The 14,031-nt window shown below is 37.7% G+C and overlaps 1 protein-coding gene across 11 annotated transcripts in view; it reads right to left on the bottom strand.

Moving 5' to 3' along the window:
* Positions 1-14,031, bottom strand: part of ATP2B2 (ATPase plasma membrane Ca2+ transporting 2) — a 393,147-nt gene that overhangs the window by 283,599 nt on the left and 95,517 nt on the right. For all 11 annotated transcript variants that reach the window (XR_016470063.1, XM_090148058.1, XM_090148043.1 and 8 more), the window contains exon 2: positions 5,662-5,713. The gene's annotated coding sequence lies outside the window, so the exon portion shown is untranslated. The remainder of the gene's footprint in view (positions 1-5,661; positions 5,714-14,031) is intronic.

Below are 14,031 nucleotides of genomic sequence, written 5' to 3'. Positions count from 1 at the left end.
GTATTCAGTGCTAATGACATGAAAATGCCACTCTAAATTTTGAAGAAGAGTTATTTTAAAAGCCTGACCCAAGCTGATAAGTCTGGTTAATAACTCCATTCTGGGATATTTAGGGTAAAAAGACTGAAAAGTGATTAAATCAGGTTTAAAGAGAGGAGAACGGTTCTTTAAGTTATGCCAGAAAAAGTCTCAAACTGCCCCTGATGCGTGTTGTGTCTTTTTTTGAAAGGAAAATCCACAGCATACACGCTAACTATAATAACAGAGCTGAGTTGATGGAACAAAGAATGATCATCAGTTCAAAACTTACACAAAACATCTACATTTATATCCCTCATGAGATGTATTTCAGTATTCAGATAGATGTGATAAAATCCTGAGGAAGGCCTCACTCTCAGCACTGCTGATACTGAAGGAAGCACCCATCATTCTTTCTTGCATGTAGGAGTCTTTCACTCCTACTTCTGCATCAAGCTGTTCATCCCTACGTTCTGGGCACTGGCACTGCTCTGAGGGGTGCAGGCTGCAGACTTTTGCAGAGTATTTCAATGCATGGAGCTGGCTGAGAACATGAGAGCAGAGATTCATATTATAAAAGTGCTGCAAACAGCTTTTATCTTGTAGGAATAAAGCTGTTATACAGCAGGAAAAAAAAACATCAAAAATCACTTTCAAGATCAACACGTCATAGCAATTCTCTAAGCTTTTAAAGTATAAAACACACATTGCCAGATTTGGATACCAAGGTGGGGTGTTTTTTTTTTTTGCAGTTTGGGAATATGGAGTCTTAATTCAACTTACATTTTCAGACGCGCTTTAGGATTCACTGCAAGCATGGAAAAGGAATTGATTTGACCAATTGAAGAGAAGGGAAGGATGACTGCAAAGGTCATGTTAGGAGAGAGATCACTTGGCCACATTCAGTGGTCATGCTACAGGGCCGTGGTCCAATTTGGCAGCAGCAAACTTGACAAATACTGGTGCTGTTTAAAGCAAAACGGCGCAAGGAAAAAAAGGACACTTTGCATAATTTCTTCCTTCAGTGAGACACAGGAAAATTACATCTAAAGATATAAAATCATTGATTTGTGCAAATTAATTAAGAAAGAAAAACTACCAATTTTGCAAGTTATGCATATTTAACACTTTCGCTTGCCACCAGTAACGTGTGGCTAAGTACAAATTAAATACAGATTAGCAGGTGAGTAAAATCAGAAGCATCTCCTCAATACCAAAGTAGTATTTTGTTCATACAGGTTTCATTATACAAGAGAAGCATTCAGATATTCAAGTTGTAATAATTTTGATTTGAGTTTCCCCTCTTTTTGAAACAGTTTTCTTTGGCAGTTTCTTAGGAGCAATAAACATACACTGCTCTTCTCATTTTCACACTGGGTTACGTCAGACAACCTCCTCCCAAGCCATGATGCAGGGGTAGCTTAAAGCTCCTCCATACCTTTGCACATTTGCTCTAATCATTTTCCACACATGGTAAGCAGCAAGCTGTACAGGTTCACAACATCCCTGCTCCTTTGCACAGGAGTTAGAAGTACTGGTTGACACACAGTCACACAATGCATGCATACACAAAACCCAATAGCCTCGCCAGGAGCACATGGTGTGCTCTGTGTAAGCCAGAACAGCCCCTGTCTCCTTGAAGCATCTAACAGAAGGAGAGAAGGAGCTGCTTTGGGATTATTTTTATTCTGCATGGATTTAAGCAGTGATCTAACCTGTATTTTAAAAGCACAAATTGAAATCCCACACAACACCATCAGTTCAATTCTACAGCCCAGAACGTAGTTTAACAAGCACGATAATTGACTGCATATTTATAGGCTGATAAACTACTGCCAGTTAATAATCAGTTGTTGCTAATGGTTTATCCTTCCTTTAAGGTAGTATGGCTAACTGCTCAATTAAGGACTGCTGTTAACAGCATCAGGCAAATAAACTTACTTACAAATAAAATGAACTCGTTAACAGCACCGTTCTAAGGACACCTTGACAGCTCCTACTGCACAGTAATGAGAAGCTTCTTAAGAGTTACTTTTTAGACACTTTGACAAGTTATTGTTTGGACAAAACACTTCATTCGCCTTGCACAATATCTGTACTGCAGAGAATAGCAGTATGAAAAGACATTATCCACAGTCCCCAGTACATTCTGGGGGAGCTGAATTAGTCAGTTGCTACGACCTTAGTAAAGAACAAACTTCCTAAGAACGAAAACCAGAAGTGACTTTTTCCTGATTTATAACAATAATATACTTATTACTGAGTGCACTGAGCTAGCCTTGTTGAGAATGTATGCCATTTGAAACTCTTGGTGTAATAACACTGGTGCTAATAGGAGTGAACTCCCATGCTACTAGCCAGGACAGCATTATACGGCTAAAGATTTTTCAGGGCAGACCTCATATTTTCCCCATACTGTTTTGGGGGTTTGTTAGTTTGGTTTCTAAAAGCAGTTATAGGTCACAGAACAGCAGGACACTGCTCTGTGCATTGGGAAGGTCAGCAGATCTCTGAAAGGTGTACGACATTCTTGGTAAAGCTCAGAACCCTTGCTGACACTCTCCAAGACAAACACATGACAAGGAGACAACAAGGAGATTGTCCCACTGAACGCTGCTTCACCTGAAATATCTTCTTCAAGCAAAAAGAGAGAAACTGAAGAAATAACACACCATTCAAGTTAAGGTCTGTCTCATTAATTGCTCTACTTAGCTGATTTGATAAGCTCTAGGTCAGCCCTCTGTGCATCTTTCACTGGCTTGATCTACAAGTCAGTAGAGTAATCTAATTATGATCAGCAGCAGTGCAAAGTCCCCATCGCTGCAGCACTTCTGGGACTCCTATTTATACAGAGGATTTGTAAACAGGCAAACTATAAAAAAGCACATTGCCACAAGAAGCACTGCTGAGATACAGAGCAGGCACGCATTAAGGGCTGCATTCACCCAGTACAGAAACCACTCCTCCACTCTCCAATATTTCAGTCCTGCTCATTCAGTAATACAAACTGCATTCTTAACAGAATTCCAATAATATTCGCATTACAATTAATAAAAAGAATTTTTTTTTTCCAAATAATTGCTATCCCCAAACAACATCAATTAGATAAGCCATACAACAGAAGGTGAGCAGTAGTGCCAGATTCAAAAAAGAATGCTGTGAATACCTGAAAATAAACTGGGGACTGTAAGAAAGCTCAGTGTATCAAAAGCATGTAAAATGAAGAAACTACTTTTTAAAAGTTCAGCAGAACCCTTATGGGAAGTGTTTTAGATAAGGTAAAGATTAGGTGCCCAGATATAGAATTTATTTCTGATTCAGAAGTGATAAGCAATTAATTTGTAATTTGTACCAGTTCTATTTACATGAAAATATTTGTTACAAATACAGCATGGACTAAAAAGATGCACTGCAGTACTCTAGAAAATAAGAACAAGAAATGGATTCTCTTTTTTAAAGCTAGTACAGCTCTAATTGATCTCTATGCTTGCTATTTCATCTTAATTTTTTATTGGGAATACAAATCAGAAACAAGAAGCTTCAAACAGTTTTATCTGACTACGCAGTTTTGTCAGTAGATTTGCAATTCCTTTCCACTAAAAAGCATTTTGTGTGCAGAATATTCCAATACTTGTTTTTTAATCACCATTTTCTCCCTCTCTAAGCCATTACAAAAGATTGGACAGCATAAAATGAGTTTTGCCATCAAAACTAGAGAAGTTATAGCTTTGTTTATCTGGGTTTTTATGCCTTGGGCTGTTTTTAAAATAATTCTAAGAATAATACTGTCAGATTTGCTTAACTCGTAAACACACAATTTAAGTGAGTGAAATCAAACTATAAGATATTTGAGACGACAATGATTTATTTTATTTGTTGTAAAAATACCTTAGCTAAGCACTGACAGGTTCAGAGCCTTATTCAGTAATTGTGTAAAGAAAAATTACAAATCTCATTTTTTAGAGAACATCTACAATGCTTGAAAATGATTACTGCTAGATGGTCTCTAAAATAAGACACTTTTATTATACCCTAGTGCACATATCACTGCTCTGCTATTTTAAAACAGAAAATACAAGTGAAATTTATTAATAGAGTCATTAACCATCTTTCTGGGGCTCCCAGATTAATTAAATTTACAGAGTCAGTGCTAAGATCCACACACAAAACCTCCTCCAAACCTCCAGCAAACACCAACAGAACAGTAGAAGTGCTGGAAATGCCACTGTTTTGTACAGGAAACTACATGCAAAGGACTCAATTTCTGGAATGAGGGAGAAGTGTACAACACAAAGTCTGGAAATACAGGAACTTTGGCATAGTGGCACTTGGCAAATGTTGAGCTTTTGTTCTTGCATTAATTCTCCTTCAAGAGCAATGAGCAGTTAGATATAATGCATAATCAAGAGAGGGTTTGTTGCTGGTCATGGTCTGCAAACGTGCACCTATCCCTGCAGCCTGCACAAGGTCCTGCAACACAAACTATTCCCATAGGTAAGCGTGCTTATTATGAAGCCTCTGAATATACTAGGATTCCATGTTTTAATTTGGGAAGAAGCAGTACATCTATAAACGTGACTCGACTCTCTGAAATGCCAAGAGAAAATTTAACAAGAGAAAATTAACATCTGTTGGTTACCTTGGCAGTTCAATGAGGTATATATATATATATATATATATTTAATTTCCTGACAAAATAACTGAACTGTGGAAGATTAAAAGACGACGTCCGTTAAAGCTTTGGCCACTCCTCTTGCATCTCTAATCCCATCCACTAGGGAAAGCTGTTTACTAACTTCTGGTTTCAGACTCAGAGGTCACTGATTAGCCTCGACATCCCTCAGCAGCTAAAGGAGCATCTCACAGGGGAGGGGATGGGGACCACATCCATTCTTGTTCAAGTGAAAAGAGGAAAAATAATGAATTTAAAAATATGCACCGGTGAAAGCAGAAATACAGAAGGTATTTTCTAGATAGCAGCTCATAAAAGAACCAGACTTAGTTGGAAACCATTTGATAAATGTGGGGCTTAATTCCAAGAGAGGGTTTATTTTCAAGTTATATTCATAATTAAAGTGGTAATTTGCTAATATTTGGAGGAGCAATGTAACAGAAGAAATGTATGCTGCTTTGGAGGAGCAAAGAGGCTTATTTTGCCTATATAAAATGAGTTTATGAAATATTTTTAACTGAGTTATTTTAAGACTTATGCTGAGGAGTTGGCAGCCATGGAGAATTACTTAGCATAGATAAAGAGGCACGAAGCCTGGACAAAACAGGAATTGCTGCATACCATGCTGGGCCCTAGGTTACTTTTTACCTCTTCTTGTCACTTAGAGGCTAGTCATAAATGAGGGCACTACTGCAGTACTTTCCTGTCCAGTGCCATGTGCATTATTTGTCGTGTATTTTTTATTTATTTTACAAAACCATCGCAAATTTGAGACCATTATCAAATTCTGCATAGGTTTTTAAAGCTAATTTTGCACTGGATGTAGTTCAAAACAGGAAATTTGACACTCATTTTGTAAAATGAATAAAGACTACAGCAGCATGAATGCGCTTATGATAATTTCAAATGAAATAACATCAAAACCCCTGGAATTACAGTGTGTATAACTTGCAAGATGAAATAAGGCTTACCATGAACATAGTGCACAGCGTGATGCAGTTTTTGTGTCACAGCATGCAGGCCCTAGTAAAAACAAAGAAGAAATAGATTCAGTTTTTGGAAATGTAAATTATGTTTGGATACAGTGAATATAGAACCCAGAAAATGCAGTCCAAACATTTAAAGCCATCTGATTTAATTTAGATCCAAATGGTTTTTATTACATAAGCAATAAAATTAAACTCTTGCATTATTTCTCCAGCGCACTGGCTAGAAAGTAAGTTTTAAAAAAATCCAATATAACTGAAGAGTTAATTTGTCTACCTAAAGAAGAAGTATTCAAATGCTTAAGAAATGTAAACAACAGCCATTACATTCGTTGCCTTTTATAATTATTCTGCAGCAGCATTGAGTTCTCTAAGTCTTAAATAGAATGGATAACTAGGTTTATCCTTAAGAATTAATTATTTTGAAGGGAAAAAGGTCCAGTAAAGAAATACGTGAGCGAATCAGAGCACAACTAAGTTATTTTTAGAGGATATGAAAGCAACCATTTATTCCAAGAATTACATCTAGACAAACATCTTGACAATCAGCAAGACAAATCAACTTGATCAAACAACAGACATCATTGGTTTACAAACTTCACTACAGGATTCTACGTTTTCAAGGAAGAAGCAATTCAAAAACATCTGGAGATGGATGAGTTTAAGTAAACAGAGACACAATAGTACATGCGTATTATATTTGCACTAAGACATAACTTGATAAGTACACAGCCTTGTTAAACAGACCATCTTCTCACTAATCAGATAATTATTTCACTAAGCCATGAGGCTAACACAGAGTTACATGCGATGACAGCCTTGGAACAGTTTCAAAAAAAACATTCAGTACTAATTTCTTTTTCAGCTTTTTTAAAGCAGTATTGGAACAACACAAAATGATACACAAACTGAATATGCCACTGACAGCCAAAAAGCAAGTACTCAATTTCACGAGTACCACTGTGCCCTGCACAAGTTCACGCTGGAAGTTGGAAATTGAAAAGATAATAGAATTTATGTGAGAGTCAAGGCTAAGCTGGGGAGGTTTCATCATTAATGAAATTGAAATCTGGCCAACGAAAAGGCTGACACACCTGATACAGCTGCTAAAGAAACTAATGACAACAAGTTGTCAAGGATGCAATCTTTGTTGCATCCCACACAAAAGGAAGCACTTGCAGTAGCTCCAAATCAACAAACTTCATCCACCACCTGAGCCATCAACATCACTTCTGCACTCATTACAGAGTTTTCTATTAGGGAAATACATGAAAACGGCTGAAAACTTAGAGCCTCATAATTTTCCAATTGTTTGCAGATTACTGAAGCTAAACAAAAACAGAGCAGCTCTCTCATAAACCTCAGTTTGCAGATAACTCCACGAATCAAGCAAGGGAGACATATTAGGGGAAATATCTAAATGCAGCTACTTGAAAGCACAGCAAGTCTAAACAACTTCAGCAGAGATGATAGAGATGCAAAGTAAACTGAGTGACTAATAAAGGAGAATCCCAGCACAGAACTAAAAAGCAGCACAGATGCAGTCATTGCAGCAACAGAAATTCTCAGCTCAGTTTTGCTTACAGCACACTTCAGTGCTTACAGTTTGAGGCCTAGGTTGCAAAAAGTGTCTTTCTGCCTATGGTACAGCTGTGTCATTAATCCTCCCGCTTCCATTAAGCTCACTGGTAAAGTACGTTCATTTACGTGGCTTTGAGTATAAATTCAGAGGACAGTAAGTGCTAAAATACTAGAGAGATAAATTCAAATGTCTCAACAGCGTTTCCAATATCATTTCTTTAGCTTTGTCAAGGCAGCATTCTCAGTATTGGGAAAGATAACAAAAGCACGGCCCATGCTATAAATCCCAGAGTAATCAATGCAAGTTTTAAAATGCATTGTTACTTTCATCAGGGATTATGTAAGGCCCCATCAGATCAATATTTCTTTATGCTTTTATCTGGCATTTCCAGAGTTTTGGAAAACTGTAGTTATTGAGAGCAGTCTGCATGACCTTTAAGCACCCTCAGTTTGCTCTTAGAAAGCCAGTCCCTCATGAGAAAAGTTACTTTCAGAGAAAGTTTATAGTTAAACAAAATCCTTTGTGCTTCATATTTTTTTTCCCTGAACAGCTTAATCCTTTGCTGGAGCAGAAATAGAGAATGCTAGCAATCATGCATTTCTCCACAATCAGCTGAAGAAATGGATAACTATACACAAATTGATAATCAAAGAATTTGATAAAGAAAAAACAGTTCACTGGTTTTAAGAACACTTTGATGAGGGAAAGGTTTCATCTACCTAAGTCTAACTGAAGATTTAACTATTAAGAAAGCATTGCAACTTCCAATTTACTCAGGATTCTAATGAATTGCATGTCCAACAAAGCTGAGTTGACAAAGGCAGACTTGATTTAAAAAGTTTCTCGTAAGAGAATAGATTTCATCTGTGGAATAATGACACAAGAGTTTGCACTCTCCAACTTCCTGAAGGGAGGTTGTGGTGAGGAGGGCTTTGGCCTCCTCTCCCAGGCAACAAACAGGACCCGAAGAAATGGCTGCAAGTTGTACCAGAGGAGGTTTAGGTTGGACATGAGGAAGAACTTTTTCTCTCAGTGGTCAGGCACTGGAATGGCTGCACAGGGAGGTGGTGGAGTCGCCGTCCCTGGCAGTGTTCAAGAGGAGCCTGGATGAGGAGCTACGAGATATGGTTTAGTGCTTGTGGAAGCAATGCTGTGGGAGGATGGTTGGACTAGATGGTCTTGCAGGTCGCTTCCAACCTTGCAATTCTATGATTCTAAGACGGTTTTGAATATGTATTAAGGGATTCTTTTAAAGGAAAGAGACTTTCTCCTCCTTTCAGTTTCATCTCAGATGTCCACTTATTGCCAGATGCCTTGAAGAGACGTAAAAATTGTATTTCTTTTTACAGTCACTTCTCCACATTTCGTAAAGATGCTTAAGCAGCCCAAAGTAAGATACAGGTGTTACAACCTATCCCAGCCAGCTAAGGTGATCCCAAAAACCTTACTGACCCAGGAACCTTACTCATACGCTGACCCAATACTTTTCCTTGCAAATGATGCAAGAGCAGAACTGCCACGGCTCCAATTTTAACAAAGTAAACTGAGGATGGAAAGAGACCGGTTGTGGGACTCAGATATATCAGTTGGACATTCCTTATGCCAAGTAAAACCTGAAAAATACTGCATGCTGCCTTTTTATGAGACTCAGCTCATCTGCTATGCTTGCTTATTCATCCACTGTACCACACCCAGCACTAACTTCATCTTAACAGCATTTTCATCCATTTTCAAGGGTTTGCATGCATGCAAGCATGCAAGTTCAAGGGTTTTTTTTGTTTTGTTTCGTTTTGTTTGCTTTTTAAAGATCAATAAAAGTTCAGGCAAAGAGAGCCTGCAAGTATTTTTGGTCTCTTAAGTTCACTCGTAAAGTTGCAGTTAAACACATTCTTGAACTCAGACTTGGAGATGCTTTCATACTGCTAAGACTGCACGCATTTAGTATTCTGTGGCAATTTATGAACAGCACTCAATAGGTATATTTTTAGTAAGTGCACCTCATTCACACATTTTGTAGTGCTGCACGGGGATCGCTGATCTGTATGCATGACTGCAGTGATAAGATCTGGCAACATTCTTTAATAACTGTTTAAACTGTTCTCATCGTGTGCTTCAAGCAACATACAATTATTCCAACACCTAAAAAGAGCTCTTTCCACTTGCAGGATTTTCCACTACTCAATATGTGCACCCCTGCCATCTGATAGTTAAGATTTTCCATTATGTCCTTGATTTGATTGACTCCTTTATAGGCAATGGACAGATATGCACACATTGTTCATATGAGATAGCTTAAATGGTAATTACAAAGGCTGTAATGAAAAATTATTATTTTGCTGCACAAATCCATGAAGATCAGCCTAAAAACCTATATCGTGCATCACTACATAAGGGAAAGTATATTGGTAGAGACAGAAGCTTAAAATTCAATAGATGACATCAGTATTTTGCATAATACTGTACACAGCCAAAATTGACACAGTAGCTTAGGTCAGAGCTGCCTTGTATTTTCCAATTTACAGCAAGTTCCAGTAAATTACATTCACTGCAGCATCACTGAATTTCTTTCCACTTGATCTCTGAATTGCCTAGAACGACGCTGCTATACAACAAACAGTAACAGCTCTTAAGAGAAACAAAAGTTGAATTTGTTGAAGTAATCATGAATGAAGATTTTGAATCAACATCAATGCTTTTATTAATATAAAAGAATGCAGAACTTTGGGTGAAACAGGGATAAATAAAACAGTCACCTATATGAGCAATGTCCCCAGGAGGAGAGATTTCCTGACGACTCGTGCTTTCATCCCATGTGGTAGAACAGACCCCAAATGCACTTTCTGCTTGGCCCTTGCATCCTAGGGCAACTATTACTGATGTTTGAACATTGAATGAATGACACTCTAGACAAGGTAAATGGTAAAATAAGTCCCATTTTCCTGAAGTAGATGCTCTAAGCATATGCTATATGAAGTACAAGGGCTAAGGCATGAACAAAAATCCCAAAACGCTGCATGTGCAGTTCTGAAATGGAATCACATTTGGAGGCCAGGAAAGGCAACAGGAAAGATAAGCCACCCTGATATCAGGAAAACAAGTTATCATAGGAGGAAGATGCATTGTTGTTGCTGTTGTTGTTTTAATAAAATGGTCACTATCAGGCAAATTCTGCCCCTTTCACCCAATGATACAGACCTCTACTACACCTTCAATTTTTTCCATCTTCCATAAATATATTATCATCCCAAGTTTAGCTTACAATGAGAAATATACTGAAATCCTGGAGAAAGATGAGATACAAGTAATTATAGCATTACAAAACAAAACTGACAGCTTGTGTGTTAGCTCAATATGTCAAAAAGACAGGCAGTAAAGCCTCTCAGTAGCTGTGTACATCTACTGTCATCTCTCATCAGGTGAAGAAATGAAAAATCAGCAAGTGCTGTGTTTCTTCATTCTATTCTATGAATCAAGGATGCTGTTCTAAAGAGGCTGTGCTTGTCTCCGACAGGACCAACCTAGAAGTATCAGCTTGAAACACTGCCCCACAGCAATCAAATACTTTCAAACATGCCAACCTGGAGCTTTCCATTAGGGAGGTAACTGACATAAATATCAAAGTGAAATCTAGGCACTCTGAGTCACTCTTAAAGCTAGAAGAGGGTTGTAGGCACGAAATTGATAACAACAATTCTTCACTGGAGTGCAAAAATTATAGATGCATTATTTAAAATAATCCCATTCATTTTTTCTGGAGATTTGAGATCATCAATGCCTTCACAGTTGCTTTAATTTCATTAGTGGCCTGAACTGTTGGGAATTAGAGGACAGAAGAGCTTCCTGCATACATCTGATGTTACTGTGTAATGCCCAAACCATAACTGGAATTGGCCATGCCGTGACCACTACAGAAGTGGCTTAAGGCATCAAAATATATTGAGCATCCCAGAGGTGTTTTGTCAATGGAAACATTGCTCAGAAAAGAAGGAACTGGGTGAGGTTTTTTCATTTTATTACATTCTCTATATTTTATCTATATTTTAAAGATGCAGACTCCAAGTGATTAAAAAAAAAAATTCAACAGCTAAGAAACATACAGACCTCAGTCCACAAGTTACATATGCAAGTATTCCATACAGTGATGATTCTATATGTTCACTTAATGCAACAAACATGAACAGCCACCTGAATCACACAACAAATCCTGATGAATTTTATGTTCAAATTTCATTAAGGACAGTTGGAAGTTTATTTGTTGACAGATTTCATACTTGGTATAATTAATATAGATTAATGTTTTAAACTACCATCTATTTCAAAGGTCATCTACTGTAGATTCAAAACAAGGAAAAAAAAGGGTTTTAATTGTGTTTTATTGTTCCCCTTAAGTGCTCAGCTTAAAAATCAAATAAAGAAAACTCAATCTGAATACTTGCTCCATTCCAAGTGCTAGAATTACACTTTAAAATAAATAAAGGTGACATCTGATCTTCTCCCTAAACCTTACCTAGATCCAAAGATAGTGAATTCCCTGTTTTTCTGAAATTGTCTTGATTATAAGAACATAAAGTAACTCAAAACACACGGTGCATCTTTACTGCATGTTTGATATGGGTAGTTTCTAAATTCCTCATTCTGCTGCTAACATGACTGGATCTGTAGCAGAACTCAAACTACTTCAAAGAAAATCAGAAAATAAAACTATTATGACCAATTAAATGTAAACTCCTTCACTGTTCACACTTACAAGCACATCTGAAGTTGGAGTTACTGGTAGTTCCTTTACTACATTTGGCAGGTTCTAGAATGCTATCTGGCTTAGCAGAATCATCTGATTAAAAACTACTATATGATATCACACAGCTTCACATCTGTGTTCAGCACAAATAGTGCACTGCTCTCCCAGATCAGTTCAGAGATCCAATGAAACCTACTGTAAACTCTGAGACTGTAAACACTACAAAAATCAAGAAGTGAGATTTCCAAAGGAGTCTCAAAAACTGCAATTTGGACTTTTTTTTTTTTTTCAGAAATAGGTGAAAAAGATTTTTCTAAAAATGCTAAAAAAAAACCTAACAAAAAAGCAGGTTTTCAGGCATTCCCAGCTAGAAATCACACATTTCTCAGGCACGTAAGGTTTCTTGGCTACATACAGCGATGCCGTGTGTTGAGCTGGCGTTCAGCCAGCAAACAGCACAGTAGCCAGCTTCCACACGGCTAACTGCACACGAAAAGGGAATCAGATGGAGGAGCCGCATGTTGCTAGCTACTGCCATCTACCTCTGCTGCAAGGCAACCTTACCGTGACAGCATGGGCACAGCCGCACCACATGGCTCTGCGTGCTAAATCAGACCTGCTATCGGCTACGAGCCAAAAGCAGGGGAGGGGGAAGAAAAATTGTAAACGTTTCGGAGGAACAAATGAATAAATGACCCGGCCATAGGAGCACAGAGATATGAATAAGACAGATGTAGCTGCAGCAGACAAAAGAAATCCATGCAAAGTACCGGAATATACCCTTGCTGTGCGCTGTTACATAAGAGCAACGCTGAGCCGTCTGCGTGCCAGCAGAAGCTGTCACCAGGGGATAAGCAGAAACAAAGCAAGCAACCTGATTTAGCAAGAATCTGGAGTTGTTCACTGATATCAACAAATGACAGCTTTAACCAACACAGTCGCCCAGATATTTTCCTTTAGCAAGGATTTTGAAGCATAAAATTAACTGTGGGAAAGAGAAGTCTGTCTTTCTCCCTGACTGGTCCTATATCCAGCAGCTACCAACTGCTCCATTACCCCTGACCCTACGAGATAAGCCTCTCCTTTGTTTCATCTATTTATATTTTTAAACCTCTTTCTACAAAGCAGAACTATCATGTCAGTCCAAACTGACTTGCAACTGCACCATTATTAAACAGTACATATTCCTCCAGATTTACTTTTTGTACAGCTTGCCATCAGTAATTCTGAGCTTCACTGTCCTGACTGCGTAATGAACTGCTCTCCTTGGGCATGGCTCCTTGCTTTCCTTTCTACTTTCCTAGTAGATGCAAACATAGAAGTACTTCTAAAGCTATTTAACAAAACTTGATATCATCCTCTCCTTAGAAATCACCACAGCAGCTCAGGGAACCTCATCTTCCCCACAGTTTTGTTAAAAGGAAGAAAAAAAAAAAACAATACTGGTCTCAGAATCACTGAAATTTCTATTGTATGGATTATTTTTTTTTAATTTATTCATAAAGAAATACTTTTAAGAATTCTGCTCAGGATTTAACAGCATTATTACATAACTAGTTCAACAGCTTCCCCCACCATGTACTTTTCTCAGCATGTAAATTTTTTCAAGTTATTTCTAAGGCAATAACTCGATATCAAAAGTTTAATTTCAGAGTGTGACAGATGACAAATTTTCTCCCTATTTAAGTGCTCCCCCCATAGTGCTATTCTAGTCTTGCAGAATATAAATGGCCAGCTGAAAAGAAAAAAAAATAGGATGAGAATTATGAAGTATTTTCATAGCCATCTACTCAAAAAGCATTTTTCAAGGTTTTTCATTAAGATTGTGTCCAAAACTCACATTTAAGAGAGAAGATTAATGTTGAGGGGAAGGTGCTACCCTCCTTAAATGATGCTGATTAAAAAACATTCCTTCTAGAGCTTCAAAGACTTGCTCAGCATTATGTCACATCACGTTAACTATATATATTGTAAACACATTTATGATATTGCAAAAAGAAACACCGTTGGTCTGCTCTACATATAGGAAAGAAGA

Source organism: Phasianus colchicus, chromosome 11, assembly GCF_987193195.1.
Source record: "Phasianus colchicus chromosome 11, bPhaCol1.hap1.1, whole genome shotgun sequence".
NCBI lineage: Eukaryota > Metazoa > Chordata > Aves > Galliformes > Phasianidae > Phasianus > Phasianus colchicus.
Note: the sequence above shows the minus strand (reverse complement) of the source record. Positions and strands in the feature narration are given on the sequence as shown.